The sequence below is a fragment of the Herpailurus yagouaroundi genome, unplaced genomic scaffold, assembly GCF_014898765.1.
Source record: "Herpailurus yagouaroundi ecotype Mexico unplaced genomic scaffold, PumYag 100, whole genome shotgun sequence".
Lineage (NCBI taxonomy): Eukaryota > Metazoa > Chordata > Mammalia > Carnivora > Felidae > Herpailurus > Herpailurus yagouaroundi.
Genome location: NW_024412391.1, coordinates 31,808,252 through 31,823,674, shown reverse-complemented (window position 1 = coordinate 31,823,674; position 15,423 = coordinate 31,808,252). Strand labels below are relative to the sequence as shown.

The window sequence follows — 15,423 nt, the reverse complement described above, 5'->3', positions numbered from 1 at the left end:
TTTATTCTTCTTTGAGTACGAGTTGTTCACCCCAGTGGCTCTCACCTGGGAGAGTGGTTATGAAGCTTCTCAAATTATAGCAATATCCTCCTCTTCCTTTGTAAATACTTCTTTAGAACACAGCAAAAATGACAACCGATAGTGATTTTCAGAATGAAGCACCTTTCAGTTTTGCAATAGGTTCCTCTGACCACTACTCTATCCTCTTAATATATTCTTAAGCTTTTTAGATATGTTGAATAGAATTATGCCACCATCCCATTAGCATATTTTATATAGTCCAGATAACTTATTTTGCATTATGTTATGCAATAAAACTTATGCTTTATTTAGTGGCTGTCATAGAAAGTCAGTGATCATTGTTCACTGGAGTACTGGGATTTGGAAAACCTAGTGTCTTTTGATTCTGGTCTCATTTTTTATCAGTCTCATCAATCAGACTTTGCCCTGTTTTGTTTTAACTGTAGGGTCTTTTGAAACAATTACATTCTGCTCAAAAAAGTCATATTTCTTAAATGCTTTAAAGCTTCACAGAGTCAGAGCTGAGAATGAGAAGACGTTGAGAAATAAAGAAGCAAGCGAAGAAGGGCCATGAACAGCCCTTTTAATAATTGCTAATATTTGAGTAGCTTTGCTGGCTGTTTTTTATTTGTTTTTTGCGTTCCTCCTGCCTGAATCTAAAAGTCCTCTTCATTTTTCCTCTTTCTTGTTTTTCCATTCTTCTTTGGTTAATGTACCTCATTGCTTGCTGACTGGAAGAGGACTAGGAGTTTTGAGGCATCAAACCTACGAGGCAGAGAGGAAAACAGTTTTCTCCACTGTTGACATTTCCTCATTCCACAAATCTGAGCCCATTGCATTTTCTAAATAGCAGTGGCAGCCGCTTCCCCTCACCGAGATCCTCCCCCAAGATTTCCCTATATGCTCCTACAGATGATTGAAATTCTCCAGCAGCAGGAACTCCGCTTCTCCTTTCCTAGGAAAGCTAAGCATTTTTATTAACGCTGGCCCAGTGTAAGACCCAAGTCTGAGTGATGTCGAGTGCCATTTCTGGAAAGTCAAAGGTACCTACACATGACAATTTGACATGAAAGTAAATTTATATTTTCCTTAAGGATTTACAGTGTGTTGCGTTTTTGCCTTTCTCTGTTCTTTTTGTATAGAACTTTATCGCACTAAGATCATTTGGTGAACACTAGGAATTTGGAATGATTTTATCATGCGAGAAGTACAAAGAATAGTTTATAACTCATTGTTTCTGACTGTTTTTTTGTGTATCCAGAATTCAAATCCAAAGTCAGAAGATTTTCTGAAGTCGTATACTTTTATATCAGAGTAAAACATACCAAAGCTATGGATGGGTTGCTCTTGTTTTATCAGTACGTATAATCTTTCCTTGGCTTGCTTATTTTGAATTACTCTCAATTTTTTTTAATTAAAAAAAACCTTTTTTTTTACACTTATTTATTTTTGAGAGAGTGAGACAGAGTGCAAGCATGGGAAGGACAGAAAGAGAAGGAGACACAATATCTGAAGCAGCCTCCAGGTTCTGCTCCAGACTCAGCACAGAGCCTGACATGGGGCCTGAACCCACGAACTGTGAGATCATGACCTGGGCCGAAGTTGAAATCTCAACTGACTGAGTCTCCCAGGCGCCCCGCTCTCAATTTTTTAAAGATAATTACTGTATATCTGTTTTATTTGGTTTATGTAAACATCTGATTATGTTTCATTGATTGCAAGTTAATAACATAAGATACACAGTCACTTCAGCATTTTGTTTTAATGTAAATAGAGTTTCTTCATTATAAAGACTACATTTCTTTGATATCAGTGTTTTATTCCATGAGTCATTACCCCAGATCTTACACACTGGGACTGTTGAGTAATACTAGACTATCTTTCTCCGTTTGATATTTTTATCTCTCTACATATGGCAATATTATATCTGAGTATTTTGAGAATAGATCCATTTCAGTAAAATTGGTTATGAAGCAGCTTGGGTTAAAGAAAAAAAAAAAAAAGACACTATTTCCTCATTGTTTTTCAGAATAAAACTGGAACCGCATTGGGAAAAGACAAAACCTCCTTGTTGACTTAGTTATAATGTAATACCAAAATGGTTAAAATAGGCAGTCATTCGGCATAATGATCATTGGTCTGTATAAGAAGGCTTCGAAAGCTTTGCTAGGATGCAAATGAAGTAGAAAAAAGCTTTCTTAAGTCATAGTTTTCTTACCTTTAAAGCGGGGTTTTGATTCTAGGTCTTTGTTAGCTGGTAACCAGTGATATGCTATCCTGGAAGCACTTTTTCAGTGTTTAGAGTACCCTGATTCCCCAGCCCCACCTTCTTTTATTAAAGAGCTTATAAAAGTCTAAAAGCTGAACCGTATTATCAGACTTAGCCAGTAGATGCCCTCGTCAGTCCCAGTGTATTCTGCCCTAAAAATACTTTGCTGTCCACAAATAATAGAGGTGCTTCTGCCCTAGTAACCTTATATTCATTCCTGAAAAACTGCATTCTACAAAATCACACAATAAAAATAACAGATCTCATGAGGGACATAGGGTTGGAGACAGATCACTCAAAACCAACAGAACTTTGTAACCAGAGCAGTCCTAATGAAAAGAGTAGCAAAGCTAAATCACCACTGGATTTACATTCAAAACCAAGGTTCAGTTGATTCTTTACATCCTTGAACTCTGGAATTCATGCTGCCTCCTTCAAAATGTGACATTTGCTCCTAACGAAGACCAATTTCATCAAAATTAAATTACTGGCTCAGTGTAGATTTCTATCAGTCAGGTGTTTTGTTATTAAGACTTTATTTTTCTTGGAGCAGTTTTAGGTTTACAACAAAATTGAAAAGGAGGTACAGAGATTTCCCATATTCCCACCAACCCCCCACATGAATAGTCTCTCCCATTATCAACATCACTCACCAGAATGGTACATTTTTTTAACCCAACATTGACATATCATAATCACCTAACGTCCATAGTTTACCTTAAGGTTTACTCTTGGTGTTGTATATTCTGAAGGTTTGGGCAAATGTATAATGACATGTATCCATCATTACCGTACAGAGTATCTTCAGTGCCCTAAAAATCCTCTGTGATCTACCTAATCATCTGTCCCCACTCCTAGTAACCACTTACCTTTGTATGATCTCCATTGTTTTGGCCTTTTCCAGAACATTTTGTAGTTGGAATCAATGCCATATATAGCCTTTTCAGAGGGGCTTCTTTGTAAAAACTTGGGAAAGGCAGAAAAAAAACAAATTGGCTTCCTTCACTTGGTAATATGCATTTAAGATTCCTTCATGTCTTGGGGCACCTGGGTGGCTCAGTCAACTAAGCATCAGACTCTTGACTTCAGCACAGGTCATGATCTCACAGTGTGTGAGATTGAGCCCCACAGTGTGTGAGATTGAGCCCCACAGTGGGATCCATGCTGACAGCGCAGATGTGTCTTTGGCAAATCTTTCTCCCTGTCTGTGGCTTATCTTCTAATTTTCTTGGTATTGTCTTGCAGGGCAAAAGTTTTTACTTTTAACAAAGTTCAGCTTATCATTTATTTCTTTCAAGGAGTATGTCTTTGCTGTTGTACCTAAAAAGGCATCACCATACTCAAGGTAATAAAGGTTGTTATCTTCTAAGAGTTTTACAGTTTCTTGTTTTACAGCGAGCTCTTTGCTACATTTTGAGTTAATTTGTGAAGGATGTGTCTAGATTTGTGTCTAGATGTGAAGATTTGTGTCTAGATTCAGTTTTTTCCATGTTGATATTCACCCGTTCTAACATTTGTTGAAAAGACTCTTTGTTAATCGGGTGTTTTTTAAACACAAGAAGAGATGTCTTTGCACCTTCTTCATCTGGGTCCTCAGCTTCCTTTAACAACTTAACAAAGTGGAAAGGGTAGCAGTTTTTTGTTTCTTGTTTTTAAAGATTTTCTTTTCTTTTTTTTTTTTTTTAACTAATCTCTATACCTAATCTGGGGCTTGAACTCATAAGCTCAAGATCAAGAGTTGCGTTGTCTACAGACTAAACGGCCAGGTACCCCATAGGTAGCAGGTTTTGAAGCCCTTCCTTCCTAGAATTTTCAGTATTTTTGTTTAGGATCTTCCTATATTGCTTATACTTTCTTTAAATAATGAGAATGCTTGGGGCACCTGGGTGGCTCAGTCGGTTGAGTGTCCAACTTCAGCTCAGGTCATGATCTCACAGTTTGTGAGTTCAAGCCCCGTGTCGGGCTCTGTGCGGACAGCTCGGAGCCTAGAGCCTGCTTCGGATTCTGTGTCTCCCTCTCTCTCTCTGCCCTGCCCCAGTTTGCACTCTGTCTCTCCCTCTCTCAAAAATACATAAACATTAAAAAAATATATATTAAAAAAAATAAATAATGAGAATGCTTGCCCTGATTGACTCAAATCATTGTTTTACTAGAAAAAAAACAAGTAACACAATACAACTTCTGTATTATACTGACATTATTCTTTAGTTTATCAAATGTGTATAAGCCGCCTCACATTATGGAAGCATATTGTATCCATAAAGGCTTTAATTTGATTACATTTCAAAAATAAAGTCCTTTCTTTTTAGTCAGCTTACAATCTACACAATTTGATTTTCACAAAATATGCTTTCTAAAACCTATCAGAAAGATGTTTTTCCCAACACCAGAAACAATTTTTTACTCTTTCTCTCTAAAATGTCTAGCTTTTTATACTTATACTAAATAATAAAGTCATAAATTTGATCACATCAGATTTTCCTTAGAACGGTAGTTTGTAGCTTCATATAAAACACGTCTTCTATAAAAACAAGACTCCAGACACATCCAAATAAGGCGTTGCATGTAGCTGTCTGCCTTTCTTTGAAAAAAACAAAAACAAAAAAACAAGAAACATGTCTTAGTTACCATAGAGTAATTACATTAGAATCTCCATGTAAAAAACATCATCATGTTTCAAAAGCTCTCTAGCTGATTCATAATGTGCTTTCAGGCTTGAGAATCACTGCCTGAAAATACAAATAACTAAAGGTATTCATGTTGCATTTGGACATTCCAATGAAGCCCATGCTGGTCAGATTAACTGCCAACAAAATTCCGAGTTTGCTGTTTCGTGAGTAATTTGCAACATGTACCATTTATGTTAACTGACTTCCACCGTGCTTTAGAGATACAAGATTTACTATATCACTTTTTGGATTTATCTTTATAATTCTGACATAAAACAGAAAAATTATTACTATATCTGAAATGCTAGGACTAAAATCCATTGTGTTTTATTGTCTAGCATCATTTTATTCCCTCATGATTTGTATTGGAAGTCCAGTGATTTTGTGATGTGGTCACATATTTGTAGATTATGTTGTATCATGGAGATGGGATGCATACTAAATTTCACTGAAAATACAAGAGAGGTTGTCATTGGACAAATGGCAATTATATATTTTTTAATGTCCTGAAGACATTTGAATGACTTCATAACTATGTCTTTATAAAAGCAGTCCAACTCCTGGAGGGTCTAAGTAACTTGCGGAAAAAGGATTTGTAAAATTCCTCAAAGGCCAAACAACGACCCAGGTGTCTGGCATGTGATTGGAACTGAGTAAATGAATTCAATGCTTCAGTGTCTTACTTGGTTTGTTCTTTTCTTCCCTGTGGTGTTCCTTACTTTCTAAGTTGTGTGAGATGTGTCTTTGAGCATGACCAGCCTCCCTAGTGGAAAGGTTCCTTGAGTACAGGGTCACTCTTATTTTTCATTTGTTCCTCAGTATCTAGCACAGTCTTTTGCCTAAAAGTGGGCTGGAAGAGAGAATTACTTTCTAAGAAGACATGTTTTTAAAGTGGGGTAATACAGGAGCGCCTGGCTGCCTCAGTCAGTAGAGCCTGAGAATCTTGATCCCGGAGTTGTAGGCTCAAGCCCCACGTTGGGTATAGAGGTGGTGGTTGTTGTTGTTGTTGTTGTTGTTGTTGTTGTTTTTAATCTAAAAATGGGGTGATACAATGAATTTTTCATATTCAAATCCCTTAGAGCCTTGCTATTACAGAGCTGCTTTATTTCTGAGAAGGCTGTTATAAAGAGGTCTTTCATTATTTTAACAATTAAAATCCAGCAGATAGAATCTCAGCTGATTTAACCAATGCTGAATAATCTAGTAAATACTATCAAGGCCAAGGTCCATTGTATTAATAATAGGTTTTCTTCTAAAGAAGTTAGACTAAGCTATTGATAATTTTAACATTTCACCCAAAGATCAAAAAAGAATTAGCATATTATCTCAATTTAAGAATCTTGGGGTGCCTGGGTGGCGCAGTCGGTTAAGCGTCTGACTTCAGCCAGGTCACGATCTCACGGTCCGTGAGTTCGAGCCCCGCGTCAGGCTCTGGGCTGATGGCTCAGAGCCTGGAGCCTGTTTCCGATTCTGTGTCTCCCTCTCTCTCTGCCCCTCCCCCGTTCATGCTGTCTCTCTCTGTCCCAAAAATAAATAAACTTTGAAAAAAAAAAAAATTAAGAATCTGTTGTGGTATTTTCTGTTTAAGGTAGCAGAATTGTTTGTCCAGAGAGCAGAAAACATACTCAATGACTTTTCTCCGCATGAAAAATTCATTCAACATAGATACTGATTTGAAACTACTTGACTTTATATGTTTGGGACATAAAGAGAGAATTGCATTTGTAGAATTGTCAACAAAACAGAACATTTTCCATTGAGTGGAAAGACAAAAACCAATTTTTTTCAAGGAACTAATTGATATCTAAAATAGATGTACATATATATCTCAAATCTATATATACATAAATATATATTTATAGTATATATGTTTAATGTCTAACATATATCTCAGTATATCTAATATATATCTCAAATATTTAGGAATTCAAACATTCTAAAATAAGTGTTTAAATCAATGGTTATATGGTACTTTTGAAAAGTCCATATTTATTAATGTGTTTTTCTGTGTCTAAAAGATTATCATTCTTAACCTTTTTCATGAAAACAATTTATTAAAAAATGTTGAATTGATAAATTAAGACATCAAATACTAAAATAAAAAGATGACATAGCTATTTAAGTTTGTAAGTAGAGAGATAGCTATATTAGTCTCACAAATCAGAAATTTATGGTTCTATCAGAAACACTAATTATACTTATTAGGAAATATCAGATAGGTGATTTATGGTTTTCAAGTTGCCAACCCATTTCATTAAAATATTGACTAGAATACTAATTCCAAAGTAATTGCCTGTCAAATCAAATCAGTTAAAGTGGGTTAAACCCAACCTCTATGGATGCACTGTGAAATTTCTCCTGGCCACCACTTATTTAGAGACAATTTGTTGTTATTATTGGCATAAGTCAGGCCAATATCCAGTCAGATTTTTTTTTTATGTTTATTTGTTTTTTTTGAGAGAGAGCACAAGCAGGGAAGGGGCAGAGAGAGAGAGAGAAAGAGAATCCCAAGCAGGCTCTGCTTTGTCACAGGGCTCCATCCCATAAAGCATGAGATGGTGACCTGAGCCGAAATCAAAAGTCTGATGCTTAACTGACTGAGCTACCCAAGTGTCCCACCAGTCAAATCGTTCTCAGTCCAGAGTCTGTACTTCCTTCATTCCATGTCCCCCCCCCCCCCGAGATCTCAGTACATAAGAGCATTCACCAAGGGTGCTTGATTTTGGCTCAAGTCATGATCTCCACTTCATGGGATCAAGCCTGCCATCAAGGCTCTGTGCTGGCAATGCAGAGCCTGCTTAGGATTCTTTCTTTCTCTCCCTCTCTCTCTGCCCCTCCCCTTCGTGTGCTCTCTCTCTCTTCCTCTCTCTCAAAATAAATAAATAAACATTAAAGTAAATAAATAAGCAAACAAGCATTCACCAATTTGTCCTTTCTTCATTCCTGACAAAAAGACTTTTGTTTGACATTGACAATGTCTTTGTTACACTGGCCCTCCTGTCAGGATCACCAGCATTGTTTGCAATAAGTCATTCTTGTTAATCAAATTTACCTTTAACTGAGGTCAGAATGTTAATGACTTTTTTTGTTTATTTCCATATTTAGATTACCAAATGCCTAATGTCTGACCCCTGACTACTGTCTTCTGCTGGTGAAAGGGGATAAAATTGAGGACTTAGTTCCCATTTGTTTCCATTACTTCTTAGAATGAAATATATTTATATATTTCATTGAATTCCACTTAGAATCCCAGCATTCCTGGTCCTATCCCTATCAACTAAGAATTTGTAGTAGCTTTATATTTAAATACTCTAGAATATCTTTGATAATGTACAAAAGTAGTAGAAGGTGTGAAGAAATATTTAAAGTAATCATATAGCAAAGTATAGTCATTTATCCTCCGTTCCAACTCCTTTTGGATTCTAAATCTCTCATTAGCAGTAAACATTAGAGTTAAAATATTTCAGAACTGAATACTTAGCCATGTATGTTTGAAAGATATTTTTAACAGTAGAAATCTTGTCTGATTTAAATCTACAAACTAATCATTTATCATATTAATAAGGAAGGCTTTATTTTTATCCATTTGCTTTATCTTCCTAGGATTATTTCCTCCTAAAATGTCATGAATTTGTAATATTTCAAACAGCTGCTGCTATTTGGAAACATTTCAAGTAATAAGTAACATTGTTACTACTGCATTATTAAAGTAGACATTGCTAATTCCTCTTTATGGAGTAGATAAGAAGGTATCATGTATAATCCAGAAACATGTAACCTATAGCCAAGAGATGAAACCAGTATACCGTTTAGTTTCCCAGTTTTGCACCAAAGTTGCTTGAGAGGAAAATCACCACATTTTCACTATTAGGTAGTTTTGAAAGTGAGAAATGCAGCGTGGAAGGGAGGCAGCAGCCAAAATTTCTCTGCAGTGTTTTTATAGTATAACAAGGAAAAGGAGCTTAATCAGTATTCTCTCATTAGCCATAGTAAGACTAGAAATCAAACTATTTCTACAACCTCTAGTCTACTATGGTTTGCTCCTAAGCTACATATTTTAGTAGCTCCTAAACTAATTGAGAATTTTCTAGACAAAAAGAGTAGATTTACAAATAATCAACCTCTAAGCCCATCCTGGGGGGATTTGATAGTGCTTTGAAGATGTATGAGAAAGCAATTTCTGAGTATTTCTAGAAAGACTGGATGTGGTAACAGCTCTAACATTACAGTGGGCTGGTTGCCGCATATTATCATCCAGTCTTTTTCTGACTCATCTTTGCTGTTGATTATGGTTGTGTATAAACTGAACATACCTGTTTCATTAGAAATAATTAGGTGATAGAATATGCTATAGAGCTTAACACCTAAGACACTTTTTCTTCATAGAATAAGAATGTAAAAAGAAGTCTTTGAGGAGCAAGAGAGGTGTTAATCCTGATTCTATGTGAAAAACATGCTGCCTTTTCTCAAATCTTTACTGTAGACAAGATGTAGTAATCTGGTCCTATTAGAGACTTCCTGGAATATGTATCCCTGTCGATAAAGAATCCCATAATGACTGTTGTCAGTTGGTAGTAAATTCCTGTATTTATGTAAAAGGTAACATTTTACTTCCAGAAACACGTAGTCCAGAGGGTTAACTTTAATGGTGGAGATTTTAGGCACTATGATAACCAGCTTTAAAAACTAGTTTTCCCAGGGAATTTGGCTGTAGTTTCTATATTATACCATATATAATTATGCCTGTTCTGCCTTCAGGCTCTCTCCTTCTGCTCTGACTACAAAGTGAGATAATTTAAATCCTGCTGCAGAATTGTGGTTTAGTTAGTTATTTAATTGTTTGAAATCCCAACATAAGGACACTATTCACACACACATCATAAATAAAAATGTTAGACTAAACGATAGAAATATATTGACAGGATATGTGGTTTTTAAACTTGTTTGGAGTCCCCAGAATTCTTTAAGAATCTATTAAATCAAAAGACCTTCCCAGAAAAATTCACATACATATAATTTTGAATACAGTTTTACATTGAACTCCACAGACCTGAGTCTTTGAATCACCTAGGTGCTTATGGACCCAACAGTAAGAACTTGGCACTAATTAGATCTGCTCTGTCTGATATGATAGGCAATAATCACTTACAGCAATTTAACTTAAAACTAAACAAAATTAAAGTTCCTCAGTCTCACTGTCCACATTTTCAATACTCAATAGCAACTTGTGGCTAAAGGCTACCATATTAGACAGAGAAGATATAGAATATTTCCTTCATCTCAGAAAGTTCTTTGGACAGCACGGGGTTAGATGTATCTAAAATATTCTACTTAAGAATCTTACCATTATGTATATATGCGTATGTGTTTGTAGAGCCGCATGATTTGACAACCCAGAACATACATAGTATAAGAAAAATCAGCCGCTTTTAGGCATAGAACACAAATCTTTTCCTGAAACATATATGTGTCTCAAAGGCAGCTAGCTAACCTCATCTGGGCCTTCAGGACAGTCTACTGTCATTTTTTTTAATCTTGTGTCTACACTGCCTTTTCCATAGTAGTAGTTCTTAATCTTTTACACTTTTCCCTAAGCTCTTGCCTTTCAGTATGGCCAGAGATCTCCATGTTCAGAAAACTCAGGCTATCAGTAAAAATTTCTGCAACTTCCCTTATCTCTTTATTAAAAATCTCATTGTATTTTCTTTTATTATAATGTGCTACAGAAATAACAAAGTGATCAAGAGAATGCAAAAGCCTCTGAATGTCAACAATATAATCACGACCTAAAAGTAAATAGTTAGGAAGTGAGCTTGTGCTTGAAAAACGTGTGCCCCTGGGGCGCCTGGGTGGCTCAGTCGGTTGGGCGGCCGACTTCTGCTCAGGTCACAATCTCACACACTCCGTGAGTTCGAGCCCCGCGTCGGGCTCTGTGCTGACAGCTCAGAGCCTGGAGCCTGTTTCAGATTCTGTGCCTCCTTCTCTCTCTGACCCTCCCCTGTTCATGCTCTGTCTGTCTCTGTCTCAAAAATAAATAAACATTAAAAAAAAAATTAAAAAAAAAAAAGTGTGCCCCACTCTCCTATGATTTGATCCTTTAGGTCTATGTGAGGGCCATAAAATGTATATTCTGAGTTAATCCCTAGGAACTTCTAATACACATGGACGCAGATAAGGCCCATACTTAAACTTATAGCCATACCTATTATCAATAGTAACAGTAGGAACTAACCTTCGCTGATCATATCCCTGTGCTTTACATTAATTTCCTCAATTAATCCTCATAACAGTTCTATCGGTGAGCATTATGGTTAATCCATTTTATGGAAACAGGGTAGGAGAGGTTCGGTAACTTGTCCAGAACTGGTTAATAGGAGTTAATGGAACCAAATACATAGTATTTTTTAAGTATGTGTACATTGCTGTAAAGCAGATCTCTAGAACTTTTTTACCTTGTGTGACTAAAACTCTGTACTCAATTGAACAGTTACACCCCATTTTCTCCTCCCCCAGCCCCTGACAGCCAGCATTCTATCTTCTGCTTATATGAATTCAACTACTTTAGATACCTCACGTAAGTGGAATCATACAGCATTTGTCCTTTTGTGACTAGCTTATTTGACCTAGCATAATGTCCACCAGGTTTATCTGTGTTGTGGCATATGACAGAATCTCCTTTTTTAAGGCTGAATAATGTTCCATTATATATCAATACCACATTTTCTTTATACATTCATGAGCCTGTAGGTTGTTTCCACCTCTTGGCTACTGTGAATAATATTTTAATAAACATGGGAGTGCAAATTCAATTCTCTTGGATAAATACCCTGAAGTGGAATTGCTGGATCATGTAGTAGTTCTAGTTTTAATTTTTGTGGGAACCTCCACCCTGTTTTCCATAATGACTACTAATTTACATTCCCACCAGCAGTGTACAGGGTTCCCTTTTCTCCACACCCTTGACAACTCTTATCTTTTGTCTTCTTGGTAATAGCCATTCTAACAGCTATAAGGTGATACCTCATTGTGGTTTTGATTTGCATTTCCCTGAGTAATGGTAGTGAGCACTTTTCATATACTGTTGGCTGTTTGTATGTCTTTGGATAAATGTCGGTTCAGGTCCTTTACTCATTGTTTTAATCTGGTTATTTGTTTTTGCTGTTAAGTTGTATGAGTTCCTTACATATTTTGATTCTTAACCCCCTATCAGATTAATGGTTTGCAAGTGTTGTCTTCCATTCTGTAGATTATTTTGTTGATTGTTTCCTTTGCTATGCAGAAGCTTTTTAGTTTGATGTAATCCTACTTGCCTATTGTGTCTTTTGTTGACTGGACTTTTTATTGTATCGAGAAACCATTACCAAGACCAATGTTATTATGAAGGTTTTCCGTATGTTTTCTTCTAGGACTTTCATAGTTTCAAGTCCTACATTTAAGTCTTCAATCCATTTTGAGTTGATTTTTATGTGTGCTATCAGGTAAGGTCAAATTTCATTCTTTTGCTTGTAAATATCCAGTTTACACAACATTGGTGTTCTTTAACAAGTGATTGTTAAAGATACTATCCTTCTTCCCCTATTGTGTAGTCTTGGCATCTTTGTCAAAGATCATTTAACTGTGTATGTGTGGGTTTAGTTCTGGGCTATCTGTTCTGTTCTTTGATCTCTGTATATCTGTCTCTATGCCAGTACCATCTGTTTTGTTTGCTATAGCTTTGTGTTATGTTTTGCAGTCAGGAAGTGTGATGCCTCTAGCTTTGTTTCTCTTTGTTTCTCAAAATTGTTTTGGCTATTCAGAGTCCTTTGTGGCTCCATATGAATTTTAGGATTGTTTTTTCTATTCCTGAAAAAATCCCTTTGGGGTTTTGATAGTAGAGATTGTATTGAATCTGTAGATTGCTTTGGGTAATGTGGGCATTTTGATATTTTAAGCCTTCCAGTCCATGAACACAGGCTGTCTTTCCAATTATTTGTATCTCAATTTCTTTCATCACTATTTTGTAGATTTTAGTGTACAAGTCTTTTACCTTGTTGGTTAAGTATTTTAATTTTGTTTTAATGTTTATTCATTTTTGAGAGACAGAGAGAAAGAGCATGGTGGGGAGGGGCAGAGAGAGGGAGACACAGAATCAGAACAGGCTCCAGGCTCCAAGCTGTCAGCACAGAGCCTGACACGGGGCTTGAACTCATGAGCCATGAGATCATGACCTGAGCCAAAGTAGGATGCCCAACCCACTGAGCCACCCAGGTGCCCCATTGAAGTTTATTCCTAAGTATTTTACTTTTTTATTAACTGGCTTTTTTTTTAATATTTTATTTTGTTAAGTAATCTCTACACCCAACTTGGGGCTTGAACTCATGACCCTGTGATTAAGAGGCACATGTTCTAATGACTAAGCCAGCCATGCACCACATATTTTACTCTTTTTGATACTATTTTAAATGAAACTATTTTATTAATTTCATTTTCAGAAGGTTCACAATTAGTATGTAGAAGCGTAACTGATTTTTTTTTTTCTTTTAACAAAACAGGATTTTTATTTGACCATGGGATTTGGGGAGGAGAGCAGAAAAATGTGTCAAATTTTGTGAAATACAACTTGGAAAATAGAGGCATATGGTATACTCCCTTCCATAAATATTAGCAGTTAAAGAAGAGACTCATAAAGTTGTAAAAGGGTTGAAGATTACATACAGTAGCTGAAATTCTACCATTAACATAATCATTTACCAGTGTGCCTTAGAGCCCTGATTTTCAATCTTCACTGTTAATCAGGATTACCTAAGGGAGATTTTTAAAAGCTACAAATATGTGGCCAGCCATGAGATTGTAAATAACATAATTTCTTACTGTGATCACTTTTCCTATGCTTTTAATTATATGAATTATTTTCAATAATAAATAATATATAAATTATATGAATTATTATATTCATGATATATTTCATTCATTATATTATCCTCATTAATTAATTCATCCATTAATAAATAATAAATAATATGAATTATTATTTAATTATATGAATTATTTTCAGTTTAAAAAAGTGTTTATTGATGCACATTAATATCTTCTCAGCTAGTAAAGTATAAGTTGGCTTTGTGTTGTACTATCACTAATCTTTATAATATGTAACAGAAATGTGTATTTCAGATGATCAGCAAGTGTGCCAGTTATTTCATTATAGGAAAGTTTATTATATATGATGTGGATTGTGCAGAAAATTTGACCAATCTCTGTAAGATATTTGCATTCAAGGAGAGGATAGCCAATTGGCTCTCTTCTTCACAATTGAAAGTTGGTAGAATTAGGACATAGGAACGGAAAAGTTCTTGGCCTCTGTAACTTAATCATTAAAACTGAGGCTTAGTGCCCTAGTGAGTATTTACAGTTCTCAAGCAGCAGTGAAGTGTATAGCTAATGCAGGAATGTTAGGAGTTTGTAGTGGGCAAGTCCTAGATCAAGAGCAGGAGATCTGAGTTTTGATCCTGGCACCAATCTATTAGCTTTGTCCTAACCTCCCTCTAATTGTCAGCCTCTTTGAATTTGAAATATGTATAATAATGTCTGCTTCTCCTTGTTTACATAATTTTAGGAAGATCAAACTAAATAATCTATAATTTACATAATTTAAACCAGCGTAATGCTAATTTTTCAGACACAATAATGATCATTATGTAAATATCACTATTATTCTTTAAGTTATGTACCTAAAATGGTACTGCTTTGGTCACTTCAGAGTAGGTTTCTTTATAAAATAGACTGCTGTAGTAACTACAGGTTTGTGGAATTTAACTCTTGCTCGTGTGTTGTTGTTTTTTTTAAGCCATTTTCTTGGAGGAAGTGAGTTTTGAGTTTTTTTACTTTAAGAAATATTTGTGTAATGGAGAAAATATAAAAATTAGGATCTTTAAAAATACTTCCTTATAGTGTCAACATGGCCAACATTCATGAAGTTCGTTGGTTAATTTGTTTAAAAGGTCACTTTTATTTTATTTTGTCTTTTATTTTTTTATTTTTTTGGTTTCAGGAGTAGAATTTAGGTATTCATCACTTACATATAACACGCAGTGCTCATCACAAGTGCCCTCCTTATTGCCCATCACCCATTTAACCCATCCCCCACCCACCTACCTTCTAACAACCTTCGGTTTGTTCTCTGTCTTTAAGAGTCTCTTATGGTTTGCCTCCCTCTTTTTTTCCTTCCCCTGTGTTCATCGGTTTTGTTTCTTAAATTCCACATATAAGTGAAGTCATATGGTATTGTTTTTCTCTGACTTATTTCACGTAGCATAATACACTGTAGCTCCATCCATGTTGTTGGAAATGGCAAGATTTCATTCTTTTTGACGGCTAAGTAATATTCCAGTGTGTGTGTGTGTGTGTGTGTGTGTGTGTGTGTGTGTGTGTGTGTACACATCTTCCTTATCTTCTTATCCATTCATCAGTTGATAGATATTTGGGCTC

General features: G+C 35.7%; 1 protein-coding gene across 3 annotated transcripts in view; it reads left to right on the top strand.

Annotated features, from left to right (window-relative positions):
- The window catches only part of ZNF277 (zinc finger protein 277), a 114,947-nt gene that overhangs the window by 38,417 nt on the left and 61,107 nt on the right, over positions 1–15,423 (top strand). The gene's annotated exons all lie outside the window — the stretch shown is intronic.